We start from the raw sequence: 20,722 nt of genomic DNA, 5'->3' as shown, positions 1-20,722 counted from the left end.
ATGTCTTCTTTTGAAAAGTGACTGTACATGTCCTTTGCCTACTTTATAATGAAGTTGTTTTTTTCTTATAAATATGTTAAGTTTCTTATAGATGATGGATATTAGACCTTTGTCGGGTGCACAGACTGCAAAAATTTTACCCTATTCTGTAAGTTGTCTGTTTACTCTGTTGACAGTTTCTTTTCCCATGTGGAAGCTCTTTAGTTTAAACAGATTCCATTTGTCAACTTTTGCTTTTGTTGCAATTGCTTTTGCTGTTTTCATCATGAAATCTTTGCCCATTCCCACGTCCACAATGGTATTGCGGGTCTCCATTGGTCTCCCAGGGTTTTTATATTTAAGTCTCTAATCCATCTTGAGTTGATTTTTACATATGGTATAAGGAAGGAGTTCAGTTTCAATCTTCTGCATATGGCTAAGCAGGTATCCCAGCACCATTTCTTGAATAGAGAGTCATTTCCCCATTGCTTATTTTTATCAGCTTTGTCAAAGAACAGATAGTTGTAGGTGTATAGCCTTATTTCTGGTCTCTCTATTCTGTTCCATTGGTCTATGTGTCTGTTTTTGTACCAGTACTATGCTGTTTTGGTTACTGCAGCCTTGTAGTATATTTAAAAGAACAAAGTAGAGTAGCATGATGTCTCCTGCTTTGTCCATCTTGCTTAAGATCGCCTTGGCTATTCTAACAATACTGATTCTTCCTATCCATGAGAATGGAATGTTTTTCCATTTGTTTGTGTCATCTCTGATTTCTCTGAACAGTGTTTTGTAATTCTCATTGTAGAGATCTCTCACCTCCCTAATTAGCTGTATTTCTACATACTTTATTTTTTTGTGTGTGGCAATTGTGAATGGGACTACCTTACTGACTTGGCTCTCAGCTTAGCTGTTGTTAGGTATAGGAATGCTAGTGATTTTTGTACACTGATTTTGTATTCTGAAACTTTGCTCAAGCTGTTTATCAGCTTAAGGAGCTTGGGGCCAGGATTATGGGGTTTTCTAGGTATAGAACCATGTCATTTGAAAACAGAGATAGACTGACTTCTTCTCTTCCTATGTATAGGCCCTTTAATTCTTTCTTTTTCCTAACTGCTCTGGTCAGGTTTCCAATGCTCTGTTCAATATGAATGGTTAGAGAGGACATCTTTGTGCCAGTTTTCAAGTGGAATGCTTCCAACTTTTGTCCATTCAGTATGAGGTTGGCTGTGGGTTTGTCATAGATGGCTCTTCTTATTTTGAGGTATGTTCCTTCAATATCTAGTTCATTTGAGAGTTTTTAACATGAAGAAATGTTGAATTTTATTGAAAGCCTTTTCTACATCTATTGAGATAATCATGGGGTTTTTATCTTTAGTTCTATTTATGTGTTGAATCACATTTATTGATCTCAGTATGTTGAATCAACCTTGCAAATCAGAGATAAAGCCTACTTGATCATGGTGGATACATTTTTTGGTGTGCCGTTGGATTCAGTTTGCTAGTATTTTGTTGAGGATTTCTGCATCAATGTTCATCAAGGATAATGGCCTGAAGTTTCTGTTGGTGGTGGTGGTGGTGGTGGTGGTGGTGGCACACACCTGTAGTCCCAGCTACTTGTGAGGCTGAAGTGGGAGGACTGCTTGAATATGAGAGGTAGAGGTTACAGGAAGCCAAGATCATACCACTGCACTCAAGCCTGGGTGATAGAGTGAACTCTATCTCAAAGAAAAAAAAAGAGAGAGAGAAAAGGAGATTCAAAAACACACAATCTGGAATGACATTTTAGACATTTACCATTATATAATGCTCGTCTTTTTAATTTTTGTTGGTGTGAAATCTGTTTCGTCTGAAATCAGGATTGCAATCCCTGCTTTTTTGTTTTCCATTTACTTGGTAGATTTTTCTCCATCCCTTTGTTTTTAGCCTATGGGTATCAATGAATGTGAGATGGGTCTCTTGAAGACAGCATACCACTGGGTCTTGCTTCTTTATCCACCTTGTTACTCTGTGCCTTTTAATTGGGGCATTTTGCCCATTTACATTCAAGCTGTGTTTCAGAGATTCTCATATGTTGTATCTTTGTTCTCATTTGTTTCAAAGAACTTGATTTCCACCTTAATTTCATTATTTACCCAAAAGTCATTCAGAAGCAAGTTGTCCAATTTCCCTATAATTGCGTGATTTTGAGAGATTTTCTTCTTCTTGAATTCTATTTTTATTGCTCTGTGGTTTGAGACAGTGGTTGGTGTGACTTTGCTTGCTTTGCATTTGCTGATGATTGTCTTACATCTAATGGCATAGTTAATTTTAGGGTATGTGCCATGTGTAGATAAGAACGTATTTTGTTTTTTTGGAGTGAAGAGTTTTATAGATGTCTATCAGATCCATTTGGTCCAGTGTTGAGTTCAGGTCCTGCATATCTTCATTAATTTTCTGCCCTGATGATCTAATACTGTAAGTGGGGTGTTGAAGTCTCCCACTGTTACTGTGTGGGAGTCTTAAGTTTCTTTGAAGGTCTCTTAAGAATTTGTTTTATGAGGCCGGGCGCGGTGGCTCAAGCCTGTAATCCCAGCACTTTGGGAGGCCGAGACGGGCGGATCATGAGGTCAGGAGATCGAGACCATCCTGGCTAACACGGTGAAACCCCGTCTCTACTAAAAAATACAGAAAACTAGCCGGGCGAGGTGGCGGGCGCCTGTAGTCCCAGCTACTCGGGAGGCTGAGACAGGAGAATGGCATAAACCCGGGAGGCGGAGCTTGCAGTGAGTTGAGATCCGGCCACTGCGCTCCAGCCTGGCCGACAGAGCGAGACTCCGTCTCAAAAAAAAAAAAAAAAAAAAAGAATTTGCTTTATGAATTTGACTGCTCCTGTGTTGAGTGCATATATATTTAAGATAGTTAGGTCTTCTTGCTGAATTAAACCCTTTACCAACATAACGCTCATCTTTTTTATCTTTGTTGGTGTGAAATCTGCTTTGTCTGAAATCAGGATTGCAATCCCTGCTTTTTTCTGTTTTCCATTTCCTTGGTAGATTTTTCTCCATCCCTTTATTTTCAGCCTATGGGTATCAATGAATGTGAGATGGGTCTCTTGAAGAGAGCATACCACTGGGTCTTGCTTCTTTATCCACTTTGTTACTCTGTGCCTTTTAATTGGGGCATTTTGCCCATTTACATTCAAAGTTAGTATTGAATGTGTAACTTTTATCCTATATTCATGTTTATTTGTTTAAGCTGTTAATTTGCCAACTTGTGTGGCTGCTTTATAGTGTCACTGGTCTGTGTACCTAAGTGTGTGTTTGTGGTGGTTGGCAATGGTCTTTCCTTTCCATACTTAGTGCTTATTTTAGAAGCTCTTATAAAGCAGGTCTGGGGGTAACTAATTTCCTCAGCATTTGCTTGCCTGACAAGGATCTTCTTTCCCCTTTCCTTATGAAGCTTAGTTTGGCCAGATAAGAAATTCTCTGTTGGGATTTCTTTTCTTTAAGAATGATGATACCAGCCTGGCCAACAAGGCAAAATCCTGTCTCTACTAAAAATATAAAATTAGCCAGGCATGTGCCTGTAATCCCAGCTACTTGGGAGGCTGAGGGAGGAGAATTGCTTGAACCCAGGAGGCGGAGGTTGCAGTGAGCCAAGATCATGCCACTGCACTCCAGCCTCCTGCACTCCAGACAAAGGAAGACTCCGTCTCAAAAAAAAAAAAAAAAAAAAGAGAGAGAAAGAAAAAGAATGTTGAATATTGGCCCTCAATCTCTGCTGGCTTGTAGGATTTCTGTTGAGAGGTCCACTATTCGTTTGATGGGTTTCCCCTTGTAGGTGAGCTATCCTTTCTCTCTACCTTGCCTGTAATATTTTTTCTTTCATTTCAAACTTGAAGAATATGATGACTTATGTGTATAGGGGATGATCCTCTTGCGAAGTATTTTGTGGGAGTTTTCTGCATTTCCTGAATTTGAATGTTAGCCCCTCTAGCTAGGTTGGGAAGTTCTCATGGACGATATCATGAAATATGTTTTCCAAGTTCCTTCCATTTTCCCCATCCCCATCAGGGATGCCAGTGAGTTATAGATTCAGTCTCTTGATAATCCTATATTTATTGGAAGTTTTGTTTATTCCTTTTCATTCTTTTTGCTTTATTCTTGTCTTATTTCAGAAAGCCAGTCTTCAAGCTCTGAGATTCTTTCCCCAGCTTGGTCTATTCTGCTGTTAATACTACTTCTAGAGTGTTTTTCAGCTGTATCAGATTGGTTATGTTCTTTTCTACACTGGCTATCCAGTATTGTATTATTTTGATTCATAGCTTTCTTAGATTATGTTTCAATGTTCTTCTGAATCTCAATGATCTTCATTCCTATTCATATTCTGAATTCTATTTCTGTCATTTCAGCCATCTCAGCCCAGTTAAGAACCCCTGTTGGAGAACTGTTGCAGTTGTTTGGAGGAAAGAAGACACTCTCTGGCTTTCTGAGTTGTCAAGAGTTCTTGCACTGGTTCTTTCTCATCTTTGTGGGCTAATATTCCTTCACTATTTGAAGTTGCTATCCTTTGGATGGGTTTTCGTTTTTTTTTTCCCTTTTATACTACTTAATGACCTTGGGGTTTGACTGTGATATAAGGTGGGTTCAGTCAACTAGCTTCATTACTGGAAGCTTTTAGGAGACCAAGGCTCAGCTCAGGACTTCCATATTGTTTGGTTTCACTCTGGAAACTGATATTGGGCTTGGCTTTGAAATCTGGCTTGAGGTTAGGAACCTGCTGCACTGGAGGGGCCAAGGTGTTCTGGGACTGCTGGTCACAACACTGTTGGGTGGTGCCAGTCAAAGTACTTCATATGGTAGTGGCAGCGGAATCTGTCCTTGTTTTCATGTGCCAATGGCAGCAGCAATGCAGCAGGGAGCACACTGGAGCAGGGTGCTAGTGGGTACTGAGGTGCCAACCTCCATTCAGGCATTTGAAGTATGGCTGGGGGGGGGCAACCCCTCCTACTAGTGACTATGCTCACATTTGCACAATGGTGGTGTTAGCACGGGGGCGGCACACTGGTGGGAACAGGACTGTGTGTATCCACTGTATGCACTGACGCTGGCAGCAGTGGCTGCTCAGGGCTAGGGGCAAGTCCACTGTTTTCCATGCCTAGTTTTGTGCCAGCACCCCTGGTGCAGGGGCAAGGCACTGGTGGGGGAAGGAGCCCACTAACATTCTGAAAACAATGGCGGTGTGGCAAGGGGGGGCAAGGGCGAGGTACACTCATGTAGGCAGGTGTGGTATGGCAGGGTGCATGCACACACACATGCCTGCAAAGTGATATGGAGAGTGGCCGTGGTCAAGTGTCTGCATCTGCAGGCAAAGTGGCATGGGGAGGCTGCAGTGGCGGAAGGGTGTGGGTGGGCTGGAGCCTGTCAGTGGGAGCTGCTGTGCTGGAGCTCTCTGCCAGTCAAGTGTGGTCCGCCAGTGAAGGAGCTACGACATGGGTACCCACAAATTACCTGAAGGCTGCACTGATGCAGGCACAGCCAGGCTGGGGCCCTGGGAGAGGCTAGCCAACTGAGGGGTGCTCAGGTCTGACCCGCCGGCCCTATCTCGTGGGCCAGATCACCTTGCAGAGTTCAGGTCAGACAGTTCCCCTAGGGGCTAAAGTCTCCTATTGGAGCAAGTGAAGCCTAGCAGGAGGGGCATCTCTGGCCACACTCCACTACCCATGCTCCCACATCAAACCCTCTGGGCTCCATCCTGGCCAGAGTTCTGCCCCTACTACTTCTCTAAGCAGCTTTCCCTGTCAATGTAAGTGTCTGTGGTGGTTGAGGGATCTCTTCCTGCCAGGATTCCTGGGGCCTGTGGCAAGAGCAGATAGTTTCTTGTCTGTTCAACTCACCCCCTATGCAGGAGTTGTTGAAGGTCAGGAATGAATCCTGGTGCATGGTAGCCCCATGCAGAATTCCCAGCTTCTTCCCCCTTCAATCCAGCCTCAATGGCTTCCCTCCATTTGCTTGCAATGCCTTCCCTCTGAAGATATGCTAGGAGTGCAACCATCTTCTCAATGTCTGGATCTCTCAGTGGGAAATGTTCTTCTGGCTCCGTCTAGTCGGCCATCTTGGAGCAGGAGTCTGTGCCTGGCTTCCTTCACACAACATAATGCTTTCAAGATTCATTCATGTTGCTGTATGAATACTTCATTCTTTATTGCTGAGTAATATTCCATTATATATAGATACAATGTATGTATATAGATACGATTATTTATCAATTTTCCTGTTGATACGTGATTTGTTTCCAATTTTTGGCTACGATGAACAAAGCTTCAGTGAACATTCTTGTTTAAGTCTTTTTTATGGGCACATGCTTTGTTTCTCTTGGATATCTATCCTAGGAGTAGAACTGCTGAAACAGAGTAGGCATATGCTTAACTTTGTTAGAAACTACTTAAACTTCAGACCTAACCTCTGCACATTATCTGTGTGCTATGAGATCCTCACCATCGGAGGGATGATTTGATATTTAAAGATGACTATGCCAGGCCCCTCCTTAAAATTCAATCATGTTCTTTATCATCTTCTTTATAAATAAGGCCCAAGACCCTTAGTTGGCACAGAAGACTCTTTTCCCTCATCTCTGATTTCACCATTCATACTATAACAACATCAAATGCTTGTGGTGCTTCCTGCCACTGCTTATTTCCCAAGTCTTTACTCACACTCTCTTCTTTGCTTGGAATACCTTCTGCCCCTCAGTGCCAAGATTAGTAGGAGTACTCATGCTTTCCCACTCTCTCTCCCAGAAAACTTTTCCTAACCCTCAGGAAGAAATGGGAAATTCTCATTAGCTAGGTGTGGTGGTGTGCACCTGTAGTCCCAGCTACTCAGGAGGCTGGGGTTAGAGGATCACTTGAGCCTAGGAGGTTAAGGCTTCAGTGAGCTGTGATTCCACCACTGCACTCCAGCCTGGGAGACGGAGCAAGACCTTGTCTCAAAAATATTAAAAACATTTTAAAAATTAAAAAAGGAATGGGAAATCCTCCTAGACATTCTGACAATACCCTGAGCAACTCTTCATTGTTGTTAATATATTTTTCTCAGATTATAAATGTTTACTACAGTAAATCTAGAAACTACTTAAAAGCAAAAGCAGAAAGCTGTAATTGTCCACAATCCTACTAAAATTGTTCACTCAGAGGCAATCATGAACACTGTTAAAATTTCCACATAAAAGCCATTTTACTGCCGCCACTGGTCCAAACCCAATCTCTCCAGCTATGATTATATTAGTCTCCCAATTGGACTCCTTGTTTTTGCCTGCACTTCCCACAATCCACTGTCAATATGGCTACTACAGTGAACAGGTTAAAACCCAAGTCAGAACATGTCCCTCTTCTCAGAAACTTCAATGGTCCCCATTTCACTTAGAGTAAAATCCAAAGCATTTACAATGGCCTTCAGAACCCTACAGTTCTCTACTAGTCCCTCGCCAAGGCGATATTTGTTTCTCTGACTTCATGGTCTACTTTGTCCTAAGTCCTTGCTCACTTTGTTCCAATGACACTGGTCTCCTTGCTGTCCTCAAGCTCATGCTTCTGCCTGAGAGCTTCTGAACTTGCTCTGATTCCCTGTACATGGAAACTTCTTTTCCAAAATATTCACCTGACTGTTGCCCCAATTCTTTTAAGTCTTTACTCAATTGTCATCCTCTGAGTAAACCTCCCTCCTCATTTATCCTATCAAAAATTTCCCCTATTCCATGTTCTAGCTCCCTTCTCTGCTTTATTTTTCTACATACAATATCTATATATAAACAATTGAACACATTACATATTCCACTTACCCTGTTTTTTGTCTGCTTCTCCCTCATCCCCCATGATGGGTAGAAATATTGCTGTCTAGCTCCCTAGTATATCCCCAGGACATGAGAAGAGGGCTCATTCCATTGCGTAGTTGGATAAGTGAATATCCTCCCAGTTTTTTTTTTCTCCTTGAGCACAAACATAGCTCAGGAAGCTCACAGAGTCCAACTTGGCCAAAGAAATGTATCCTTCCTTTGTATACATAAGGCAATAGATTTATATTAAGTCCTTGAAGGCAGAGGTATTTTACTGATTTTCACTGATATCTGGGACTTAGAATAGGACCTGGAACACTGTAGGCACTAAATACAGTCAACCTGCTTTAAGCATTTGGAGAATTGTTTTGAACCTTCTATGAGACTGTTGCACATGGCTTAAGTATCTTGGGAGTAGCTCATCAATTTTTTGAGGGTAAATTTATTAGAAATGGCAGAAAGTAATTCAGAGCTAAGTTTGGTGAATGTAGATAATCAAGAAAGGTAAAATTATTTTTGTCTAATAAACAGGATGACAATAAGACTCGTTTTCCTGTGCCATTTATATACTAGCTTTGCTTTCACTTTCTGAGATGCTAGAATTTATCTCTTCTGTTCTATTCCCTCTTTTCTGCGTGAGCATGTCACCTACTTTGCTCTGTAGTCTCACTGTAGCACAGGCTCCAGCTCTTGGGCCTGTACCATCATTGATTTAGTGCATCTGCTATATACCTCTCTCCATTCTATGTCTTGGGGTGCTGACATATTTATATTTTCCATTAAAGGCCGTTGAAAGAAAAAGATATCTTTTTATATATTTAGGTTCAAAACTTAATAGCAACAATCAGGTAGACATTCAATAAAGAGTTCTACAGTTTTGATTTGAAGAGTCCATATATAAAGGGTATTGTGGCTTTCCTGCAGTGGGAGGGGAATAGTAGTTTTAATGATAATTGAGTTCAAGATAAACAACTGGCAGAATCTATTTCCAAGGGAGTCTCTGTTCTAAACGTGCTCAGAGGGAAAGATATTTGGAGCATTCCTTCTCAGAAACCAGCAGCCATATCTCTAGATGCCATTAAAAGTTTACACATAGACAAAATATTCTCTTTTCTAACCAAGAACTGATTTTTAAAAATTCATAATTGTATATATTTTGTATGTGAAATTCTAAATTTTCTATTTTTCTCTCATACCGTTTAACTTTTTCTAATGAGTCATAATTATTGGACTCCTGGTTCCCATGCATTGCAAAGGAGTCATCTAGTCTCAGGGCTTCCTTTTGTTTGTGCTATTTCTACAACACTATTTCTTCTGTTCTTTTGCAGCTGATTTCTAGTTACCCTAACAACAGCCACACAGCTTACTCCATGGACAGCAAGTGTACATATATGTCACTCAATTTTCCATTCTCTCTCATGAGTCTCCAGACTTTGTTTTTAAACATCATTTAGCACATTCCTCAAAATATAAATCCTGATATACTGATCCAGACTTTGTTTTTAAACACCATTTAGCACATTCCTCAAAATACAAATCCTGATATACTGATTGATTTGCTTACAGGATCCAGTACCTTGTGTTCTTCACTTCCATGTGAAGATTAAAATATCCAGTTTTTTAAATCTTGCTCTGTCTTGAGATGATCTTTAATAAATCCTGATCTACAGCCAGGCAGATATTTTACATTGCTTTGTAAATGTAAAAGAAGAGAAAATAATCCCCAGTTTATGAATAAATGCTCTGGCTCTGACAGAAACACCTCCAGTCACTAGAAGTCTGTGTCAGGGAATCAAGCCTCAGAGACCCTCAATGATTGTTACTCCAAAGACACCAGCCACAGGCCTTACAATTGAGTTGTTTCTCCAAGTACCGTGTTTTCAGATAAACACAAATTAGTTAAAATTTCCCCAGCTAAATATATTTTAACGACAACAAAACTTTTTAAAATAAGTGCAAGAAAGGTAGCAAACTTCAATCTTGTATTTTCTTTGATTCCTTCATATTTTCCTTTATCCCCAACTCTGGAAAAGCTTTAGTGGTACTTTGTAAATTTGAGGTTTAGCCAAGTGGATGCTGGGATCGGAGGGGAAGTGACTGTCTGTTTAAATCACCTTTTCTGTGAGCCTGGCTTTGCGGCAGGAGTAGAAATGGGAAAAAGCCTAGAATGCCTTAATCCGAATTCAGCTGGATTCTACACGAAGCCTTTTTTGCAACTATAGATTTAATGCTGGAACTCCATCTTGAGAGTTTATAACAAGTCATTTGTTCAATTGATAAATGTTACCAGCTCATAGCAGGCTCTGTAACAGTCTTTTTTTAGCCTTAGTTGCCAGCTGCTTTGCATCTGCCTTGGATATGCATGGTTCAGAGGTGAGCCAGTGACATGGGCAGAGCTCATATACAGAATCTGAGATTCCCATTTCCTGCTCTCTTCTCTCCAGAACTCCCTCTAGTGGCCATACTTGCCCCAGGTTCCATCTCTTGGTTCCTTAGGCTAAAAATATGGCAGGCTTTCTAATGGAGTTTTAGACACTCTATACTATGCTAGGAGTACAGCTCACTTTCAGATCAAAACCACAAAAACAGAAAATTCACCTCATGTTGGTCTTTTTCTCCAACTTTTTACTGCCTTACAATATCTGCCTGCTTTACTCATTCGGCAGCACTGTCAGGTAGTTTTTGGATTTTGCCCAGTGTTAATTGTAGGAGGGTCAGACTGTCAGGGACTTACTCCACCATACCAGAAATAAAATAAGCACAGTTCTACCTTTAGAAGATAGCCAGAATCCAAGCCACCATCGTCTGTCATCTGGTCACTGCAAAGACTTTCTATCTAGTTTATTTATCCTTAAGTAACTAAGGATGACATGGCTGCCAGTAATTTGATCCCTTAGCTCCACCTCATTAATTTAGAAATCATTTAGAGATCAAAGGATGAGAGGATGGGAGAAATTAAGTCTCTTCCCTGGAAGGTAGCGCATGGTAGGTGTACCTACCCTGACAATCTTATTTAGCATAGCAAATCTCCCTTATACTTTACTTTTTCTATCCCATAACACTTATCCCTTCAAATATGATACAATTTACTTATTTTTATTTACTGTCTCTTCCTATTATGTAAGCTTCATGAGAACATGGATTTTTGTGTGTTTTATCCACTGCCATATTACTAGAGCCTATAACAGCACAAGCACATAGCAGGTGTAAAAATAAACATTTGGTGCATAAATGACTTTACCAAACACTGTAACTTCTACCTCTGATCTCACTTAATTCTCCATATTCCTCTCCTGACAGAGGATTTCTTTTTATATGTGAAAAGCATCAGTCATTCTGCTCTACTTTGTCCTACGTATTATGTTTTAGGCAGAGAAGAAGTCAAATTTCTTGTAAACAATGTGAAACTTTCTAAAGAAACTGATCATTTCTTTCACTGTTTCTAACTAGACTCTGTAGGACGATACGTTAAAAATTTTTCGCAGCCTAACAGCTAGACTCAGAACATAATGAGGGATGGCATATATAGAACAGCAGTTTCTGATCTTATTTTCAGATGAAAAAGGCAGGTTTAACCATAGGCCAAAGTATATATCTAAAGTAAAAGTTTCACCATGTCTATCTCTCAAAAGACTTTCACTTTAATGCTTCTGAGTAAGAGCTGATGTGTTGGGCATATATGTAGAAGCATGTCAAGATAGCCTGACCACTAGTATGAAATATACTTAGCTTTAAACCCTATTTGAATTCATTCTCTCTATATTTTCAGTTTTGAGTTATGTAACAAAATATATTAATGAAAAACTTAGCAGGGCAACAGGATTATAAAGTTTCACTTAAACATCCATTTGTTGGCCTCCTCATCCAAAGGGCACAGAAATCATTAGCTTTCTTTGTGGTTGTGTGAGAAAGAGAAAGAGAGAACACTATTAATTTCTCTAGACCCTTGTAATTTTTAGGGAAGATACGTATACTGACAATGACAGACCAGAGAGCAGGGCAGAAAAAGAAAGTGATGTTAACAGTTACCAGAGACAAGGTACCAGCTCCTCTCTTATTTCTGCTAGAACTCACAGAAAATCCTTGTGAAAATGTTGGTTAGTGAGCTGGAGTCTATGTCCTGGACCAAGTTAAGACAGGCTAGACTGTACCATGGGGCCTAGGGTCGAAGGACCAAGACTAAATTGCAGGTCTGTTAGTAGACTGCCTAAATCCTACGGATAAGCTCCAGCTGCATTACATACATTACCTCTTTTGCAGACGGAAACAAAACTGTTTGCTTTAATAAAAAAGTGCTCACCCATCATTTTAAAATAAAATTTATCTTCAGGGTCCCCTAAAATTTTCACAGACGCAGATTATCTCATTTAGGTGGAATGCTTGACTCTCAGGGACAGCCCTCTATTTCAATTATAGAAGCAGCTGATTTTCAACAAAAAGTTTATTTTATGCAAGGGTATCTTGAATGCTGAAAAAACTCCAAGAGAATAAGAATGGGACTTTGGGTCAGGCACGGTGGCTCACACCTGTAATCCCAACATTCTGGGAGGCTGAGGCAGGTAGATAATAAGGCCAGGAGTTCAAGATTAGCCTGGCAAACATGGTGAAACCCCATCTCTAATAAAAACACAAAAATTAGCTGGGTGTGGTCGTGGGCACCTGTAATCCCAGCTACTCAGGAGGCTGAGGCAGGAGAATACCTTGAAACCAGAAGGCGGAGGTTGCAGTGAGCCGAGATCGCGTCACTGCACTCCAGCGTGGGTGAAAGAGCAAAACTCCAATCGGTGGCTGGCAAGATGGCCAAATAGGAACAGATCTGGTCTGTAGCTCCTAGCGAGATCAACGCAGAAGGCAGGTTTTTCTGCATTTCCAATTGAGGTACCCAGCTCATCTCACTGGGGCTGGTTAGACAGTGGGTACAGCCCATGGAGGGTAAGCTGAAGCAGGGTGGGGCGTTGGCTCACCAGGGAAGTGCAAGGGGTCAGGGAACTCCCTCCCCTAGCCAAGGAAAGCCGTGAGGGACTGTGCCATAAAGGACAGTGCGCTCTTACTATGCTTTCCCCACAGTCTTCTCAATCCACAGACCAGGAGATTCCCTCAGGTGCCTACACCACCAGGGCCCTGGATTTCAAGCACAAAACTAGGCAGCCGTTTGGGCAGATACCGAGCTAGCTGCAGGAGGTTTTTTTTGTACCCCAGTGGTGCCTGGAACGCCAGTGAGACAGAACTGTTAACTCCCCTGGAAAGGGGGAGCCAGGGAGCCAAGTGGTCTAGCTCAGCAGATCCCACGGCCATGGAGCCCACCCAGGAGGCTAAGATTCACAGACTTGAAATTCTTGCTGCCAGCACAGCACTCTGAATTCAACCTGGGATGCTCGAGCTTAGTAAGGGGAGGGCCAGCCACCATTACTGAGGCTTCAGTAGGTGGTTTTCCCCTCACAATGTGAAGAAAGCCACCTGGAAGTTCAAACTGGGTGGAGCCCACTGCAGCTCGGCAAAGCCTCTGTAGCCAGACTGCCTCTCTAGATTCCTCCATGCTGGGAAGGGCATCTCTGAAAGAAACTTAGCAGCCCCACTCAGGGGCTTACAGAACAAACTCCCATCTTCCTGGGACAGAGCACCTGGGGGAAGGGGCGGCTGTGGGCACTTAAATGCTCCTGTCTGTGAATCTGAAGAGAGCAATGGATCTCCAAGCACAGCGCTTGAACTCTGCTAAGGGACAGACTGTCTCTTCAAGTGGATCCCTGACCCCTGTGCCTCCTGACTGGGAGACATCTCCCAGCAGGGGTCAACAGACACCTCATAAAGGAGGCTCTGGCTGGCATCTGGCAGGTGCCCCTCTTGGACAAAGCTTCCAGAAGAAGGAACACTGCTGTTCTGCAGCTTCCGCTGGTGATACCCAGGCAAACAGGGTCTAGAGAGGACCTCCTGCAAACTCCAGAAGACCTGCAGCAGAGGAGCCTGTTAGAAGGAAAACTAACAAACAGAAAGAAATAGTACCAAGATCAACAAAAAGGATGACCAGACATAAACTCCATCTGAAGGTCACGAACAGCAAAGACCAAAGGTGGATAAATCCAAGAAGATGAGGAAAAACCAGTGCAAAAAGGCTGAAAATTCCAAAAACCAGAACACCTCTACACCTCTTCTCCTCCAAAGGATCACAACTCCTCGCCAGCAAGGCAACAAAACTGGACAGACAATGAGTTAGGTGAACTGACAGAAGTAGACTTCCGAAGGTGGGTAATAACAAACTCCTCCAAGCTAAAGGAGCATGTTCTAACCCAACGCAAGGAAGCTAAGAACCTTGAAAAAAGGTTACAGGAATTGCTGGCTACAATAACCAGCTTAGAGGAAGAACATAAATGACCCGATGGAGCAGAAAAACACAGCACAAGAACTTCGTGAAGCATACAAGATGACATGATTGTATATTTAGAAAATCCCATCATCTCAGCCCAAAATCTCCTTAAGCTGATAAGCAACTTCAGCAAAGTCTCAGGATACAAAATCAATGTGCAAAAATCACAAGCATTCTTATACACCAATAACAGGCAAACAGAGAGCCAAATCATGAGTGAACTCCCATTCACAATAGCTTCAAAGAGAATAAAATACCCAGGAATCCAACTTACAAGGGATGTGAAGGAACTCTTCAAGGAGAACTACAAACCACTACTCAACGACATAAAAGAGGGCACAAACAAATGGAAGAACATTCCATGCTCACGGATAGGAAGAATCCATATTGTGAAAATGGCCATACTGCCCCAGGTAATTTATAGATTCAATGCCATCCCCATCAAGCCACCAATGACTTTCTTCACGGAATTGGAAAAAAACTACTTTAAAGTTCATATGGAACCAAAAAAGAGCCTGCATTGCCAAGAAAATCCTAAGCAAAAAGAACAAAGCTGGAGGCATCATGCTACCTGACTTCAAACTGTACTACAAGGCTACAGTAACCAAAACAGTATGGTACTGGTAACAAAACAGAGATATAAACCAATGGAACAGAACAGAGCTCTCAGAAATAATACCACATATCTACAACCATCTGATCTTTGACAAACTTGACAAAAACAAGAAATGGGGAAAGGATTCCCTATTTAATAAATGGTGCTGGGAAAACTGGCTAGCCACATGCAGAAAGCTGAAACTGGATTCCTTCCTTACACCTTATAGAAAAAGTAATTCAAGATGGATTAAAGACTTAAATGTTAGACCTAAAATCATAAAAACCCTAGAAGACAACCTAGGCAATGCCATTCAGGACATACACATGGGCAAGGACTTCATGTCTAAAACACCAAAAGCAATGGCAACAAAAGCCAAAATTGACAAATGGGATCTAATTAACTAAAGAGCTTCTGCACAGCAAAAGAAACTACCATCAGAGTGAACAGGCAACCTACAGAATGGAAGAAAATTTTTGCAATCTACCCATCTGACAAAGGGCTAATATCCAGAATTGACAAACAACTCAAATTTACAAGAAAATATCAAACATCCCCATCAACAAGTGGGCAAAGGATATGAACAGACACTTCTCAAAACAAGACATTTATGCAGCCAACAGACACATGAAAAAATGCTCATCATCACTGGCCATCAGAGAAATGCAAATCAAAACCACAATGAGATACCATCTCACACCAGTTAGAATGGCGATCATTAAAAAGTCAGGAAACAACAGGTGCTGGAGAGGATGTGGAGAAATAGGAACACTTTTACACTGTTGGTGGGACTGTAAACTAGTTCAACCACTGTGGAAGACAGTGTGGCGATTCCTCAAGGATCTAGAACTAGAAATACCATTTGACCCAGGCATCCCATTACTGGGTATATCCCCAAAGGATTATAAATCATGCTGCTATAAGGACACATGCACACATACGTTTACTGTGGCACTATTTCCAATAGCAAAGACTTGGAACCAACCCAAATGTCCATCAATGATAGACTGGATTAAGAAAATGTGGCACATATATACCATGGAATACTATGCAGTCATAAAAAAGGATGAGTTTGTGTCCTTTGTAGGGACATGGATGCAGCTGGAAACCATCATTCTGAGCAAACTATCGCAAGGACAGAAAAACCAAAGACCTCATGTTCTCACTCATAGGTGGGAACTGAACAATGACAACACTTGGACACAGGAAGGGGAACATCACGCACCAGGGCCTATTGGGGGTTGGGGAGCAAGGTGAGGGATAACATTAGAAGATATACCTAATGTAAATGATGAGTAAATGGGTGCAACACACCAACATGACACACGTATACATACATAACAAACCTGCACATTGTGCACATGTACCCTAGAACTTAAAGTATAATAATAAAAAAAGGAGCCAAATCAATCAAGTGGAGGAAAGAATATCAGAGACTGAAGATCAACTTAATGAAATAAAGCGTGAAGAAAAGATTAGAGGAAAAAACAAATGAAAAGGAATGAACAAAGCCTCCAAGAAATATGGGACTATGTGAAAAGACCAAACCTATGTTTGATTGGTGTACCTGAAAGTGACGGGAAGAATGGAATGAAGTTGGAAAACCTCTTCAGGATATTACGCAGGAGAACTTCCCCAGCCTAGTAAGACAGGCCAACATTCAAATTCAGGAAATACAGAGACCACCACAAAGATACTCCTCGAGAAGAGCAACCCCAAGACACAAGAGCAACCCCAAGACACATAATCGTCAGATTCGCCAAGGTTGAAATGAAGAAAAAAATGTTAAAGGCAGCCAGAGAGAAAGGTTGAGTTACCCAGGGAAGGGTAGCCCATCAGACTAACAGCAGATCTCTCTGCAGAAGCCTTACAAGCCAGAGAGAGTGCGGGCCAACATTCAACATTCTTAAAGAAAATAATTTTCAACCCGGAATTTCATATCCAGCCAAACTAAGCTTCATAAGCAAAAGAGAAATAAAATCCTTTACAGACAAGCAAATGCTGAGAGATTTTGTCACCACCAGGCCTGCCTTACAAGGGCTCCTGAAGGAAGCACTAAATATGGAAAGGAACAACCAGTACCAGCCACTGCAAAAACATACCAAATTATAAAGACGATTGACACTATGAAGAAACTGTATCAACGAATGGGCAAAATAACCAGCTAGCATCATAATGACAGGATTAAATTCACACATAACAATATTAACCTTAAATGTAAACGGGCTAAATGCCCCAATTAAAAGACATAGACTGGTAAATTGGATAAAGAGTCAAGACCCATCAGGAGACCCACCTCACATGCAAAGACATACATAGGCTCAAAATAAAGGTATGGAGGAATATTTACTAAGCGAAAAGAAAAGAAAAAAGAGAAAAAAGAAAAGAAAGAAGCAGGGGTTGAAATCCTAGTCTCTTATAAAACAGACTTTAAACCAACAAAGATCAAAAAAGACAAAGAAGGGCATTACATAATGGTAAAGAGATCAATGCAACAAGACTGATCTTGTTGATATTGATATATTGGGTGCATATATATTAACTATCCTAAATATATATGCACCCAATACAGGAGCACCCAGATTCATAAAGCAAATTCTTAGAGAACTACAAAGAGACTTAGACTCCCACACAATAATAGTGGGAAATATCTAAAAGCTATGCCCTAACATCACAACTAAAAGAACTGGTGAAGCAAGAGCAAACAAATTCAAAACCTAGCAGAATATAAGAAATAACTAAGATCAGGACACAACTGAAGTAGATAAAGACACGAAAAACTTCAAAAAAAATCAGTGAATCCAGGAGTTCGTTTTTTGAAAAGATCAACAAAATAGACCGTTAGCCAGACTAATAAAGAAGAAAAGAGAAAAATGAAATAGACACAATAAAAAATGATAAAGGGGATATAACCACTCATCACACAAAAATATAAACTACCATCAGAGAATAAACATCTCTACGCAAATAAACTAGAAAAATATGGAAAAAATGGATAAATTCCTGGACACATACACCCTCCCAATACTAAATTGGAAAGAAGTCAAATCCCTGAATAAACCAACAAGTTCTAAAATGGAGGCAGTAATTAGTAGCCTACCAACCAAAATAAGCCCAGGACCAGAGAGATTCACAGCCGAATTCTACCACAGGCACAAAGAGGAGCTGGTATTATTCCTTTTGAAACTATTCCAAACAATAGAAAAAGAGGGAATCCTCCCTAACTCATTTTATAAGGCCAGCATTTAACCTGATACGAAAACCTGGAAGAGACACAACAAAAAAAAGGAAAATTTTGGGCCAATATCCCTGATGAACATCGATGCAAAAATCCTCAATAAAATACTGGCAAACCCAATTCCAGCAGCACATCAAAAAGCTTATCCACCATGATCAAGTCAGCTTCATCCCTGGGGGGCAAGGCTCGTTCAACATATGCAAATCAATAAACGTAATCCATCACAAAAACAGAACCAGTAACAAAAACCACATGATTATCTGAATAGACGCAAAAAAGGCCTTTGATAAAATTCAACACCCCTTCATGCTAAAAACTCTCAATAAACTAGGTATTGATGGAACGTATCTCAAAATAGTAAGAGCTATTTATGACAAACCCACAGCCAGTATCATACTGAATGGGCAAAAGCTGGAAGCATTCTCTTTGAAAACTGGCACAAGGATGCCCTCTTCTCTCACCACTCCTATTCAACATAGTATTAGAAGTTCCGGCCAGGGCAGTCAGGCAAGAGAAAGAAATAAAGGAAAGAGAGGAAGTCAAATTGTCCCTGTTTGCAGATGATATGATTGTAAATTTAGAAAACCCCATCGTCTCAGCCCCAAATCTCCTTAAGCTGATAAGTAACTTCAGCAAAGTCTTAGGATACAAAATCAATGTACAAACATCACAAGCATTCCTATACACCAATAATAGATGAGCAGAGAGCAAAATCATGAGCGAACTCCCATTCACAACTGCTACAAAGACACTAAAATACCTAGGAATACAACTTACAAGGGATGTGAAGGACCTCTGCAAGGAGAACTACAAACCACTGCTCAAGAATATCAGAGAGGACACAAACAAATGGAAAAACATTCCATGCTCATGGATAAGAAGAATCAATATCATGAAAATGGCCATACTGCCCAAAGTAATTTATAGATTCAATGCCATCCCCATCAAGCTACTACTGACTTTCTTCACAGAATTAGAAAAAACTACTTTAAATTTCATATGGAACCAAAAAAAGAGCCTGCATAGCCAAGACAATCCTAAGCAAAAAGAACAAAGCTGGAGGCATCATGCTATCTCACTTCAAACTATACTACAAGACTACAGTAACCAAAACAGCATGTTACTGGTACCAAAACAGATATATAGACCAATGGAACAGAAGAGAGGCCTCAGAAATAATACCACACATCTACAACCATCTGATCTTTGACAAACAACACAAACAAGCAATGGGGAAATGACTCCCTATTTAATAAATGGTGTTGGGAAAACTGGCTAGCCATATGCAGAAAACTGCAACTGAACCCCTTCCTTACACCTTATACAAAAATTAACTCAAGATGGATTAAATTGCTGCCTGTTCTTTCCTCTGGAAGGTTCGTCGCAGAGGTGCAACTGCCAGATGCCAGCAAGAACTCTCTTGCATGAGGTGTCTATAGGCCCTTACTGGGAGGTGTCTCCCAGTCAGGATACATGGGGGTCAGGGACCCACTTGAGGAGGCAGTTTGACCCTTAGCAGAGCTCAAACGCTGTTCTAGGAGGTCTGCTGTGCTCTTCAGAGACGTCAGGCAGGGACTTTTAAGTCTGCTGAAGCTTCACCCACAGCCGCTCCTTCCACCAGGTGCTCTGTCCCAGGGAGACGGGGGTTTTATCTATAAGTCCCTGACTGGGGCTGCTGCCTTTTTTTCAGAGATGCCCTGCCCAGAGAAGAGAAATCTGGTAGTCTGGACACAGCAGCCTTACTGAGCTGCAGTAGGCTCCACCCAGTTCAAACTTCCCAGTGGCTTTGTTTATACTGTTGAGCATAAAACCACCTACTCACGCAACAAGCAATGGGGAAATAACTCCCTATTTAATAAATGGTGTTGGGAAAACTGGCTGGCCATATGCAGAAAACTGCAACTGAACCCCTTCCTTACACCTTATACAAAAATTAACTCAAGATGGATTAAATTGCTGCCTGTTCTTTCCTCTGGAAGCTTCGTCGCAGAGGGGCAACTGCCTCAGTAATGGCAGATGTCCCTCGCCGCACCAAGCTCGAGTGGCCCAGGTTGATCTCAGTCTGCTGCTGTGCTGGCAGTGAGAATTTCAAGCCAGTGAATCTTAGTTTGCTGGGCTCTATGGGAGTGGGACCCACTAAGCCAGACCACTTGGCTCCCTGGCTTCAGCACCCCTTTCCAGCGGAGTGAACAGTTCTGTCTCGCTGGCATTCCAGGTGTCACTGGGTTATGGAGAAAAAAAACTCCTGCAGCTAGTTCGGTGTCTGCCCAAATGGCTACCCAGTTTTGTGCCTGAAATCCAAGTCTCTGGTGGGTTAGGCACCAGAGGGAATCTCCTGGTCTGTGGGTTGCAAAGACCATGGGACAAGCGCAGTATCTGGGCCAGAGTGCACGGTTCCTCAGGCTCAGTCCCTCATGGCTTCTCTTGGGTAGGGGAGAAAATTTCCCAACCCCTTGCGCTTCTCGGGTAAGGGGATGCCCCACCCTGCTTCGGTTTGCCCTCCATGGGCTGCATCCACTGTCCAGCCAGTCCCAATGAGATGAACTGGGTACCTCAGTTGAAAATGCAGACATCACCCAACTGCTGCATCGATCTTGCTGGGAGCTGCAGACCAGAGCTGTTCCTATTTGGCCATCTTGCCAGCAATCCACCTTTTTTCTTTTTTTTTTTTTTTTGAGACCAAGTCTCGCACTGTCAGTCAGGCTATAGTGCAGTGGCGCGATCCCAACTCACTGCA

General features: G+C 41.7%; 1 protein-coding gene and 1 long non-coding RNA gene across 3 annotated transcripts in view; both read right to left on the bottom strand.

The window, feature by feature from the left end:
- Positions 1–20,722, bottom strand: part of DOCK3 (dedicator of cytokinesis 3) — a 698,449-nt gene that overhangs the window by 290,719 nt on the left and 387,008 nt on the right. The gene's annotated exons all lie outside the window — the stretch shown is intronic.
- Positions 945–3,693, bottom strand: LOC144339220 (uncharacterized). The gene is made up of 2 exons (XR_013413988.1): positions 3,542–3,693; positions 945–2,539 (listed from the first exon to the last, which is right to left on the bottom strand). It is a non-coding gene; the product is annotated as an uncharacterized LOC144339220 (long non-coding RNA).

This window comes from Macaca mulatta, chromosome 2 (genome assembly GCF_049350105.2).
Source record: "Macaca mulatta isolate MMU2019108-1 chromosome 2, T2T-MMU8v2.0, whole genome shotgun sequence".
Taxonomy (NCBI): Eukaryota; Metazoa; Chordata; class Mammalia; order Primates; family Cercopithecidae; genus Macaca; species Macaca mulatta.
Note: the sequence above shows the minus strand (reverse complement) of the source record. Positions and strands in the feature narration are given on the sequence as shown.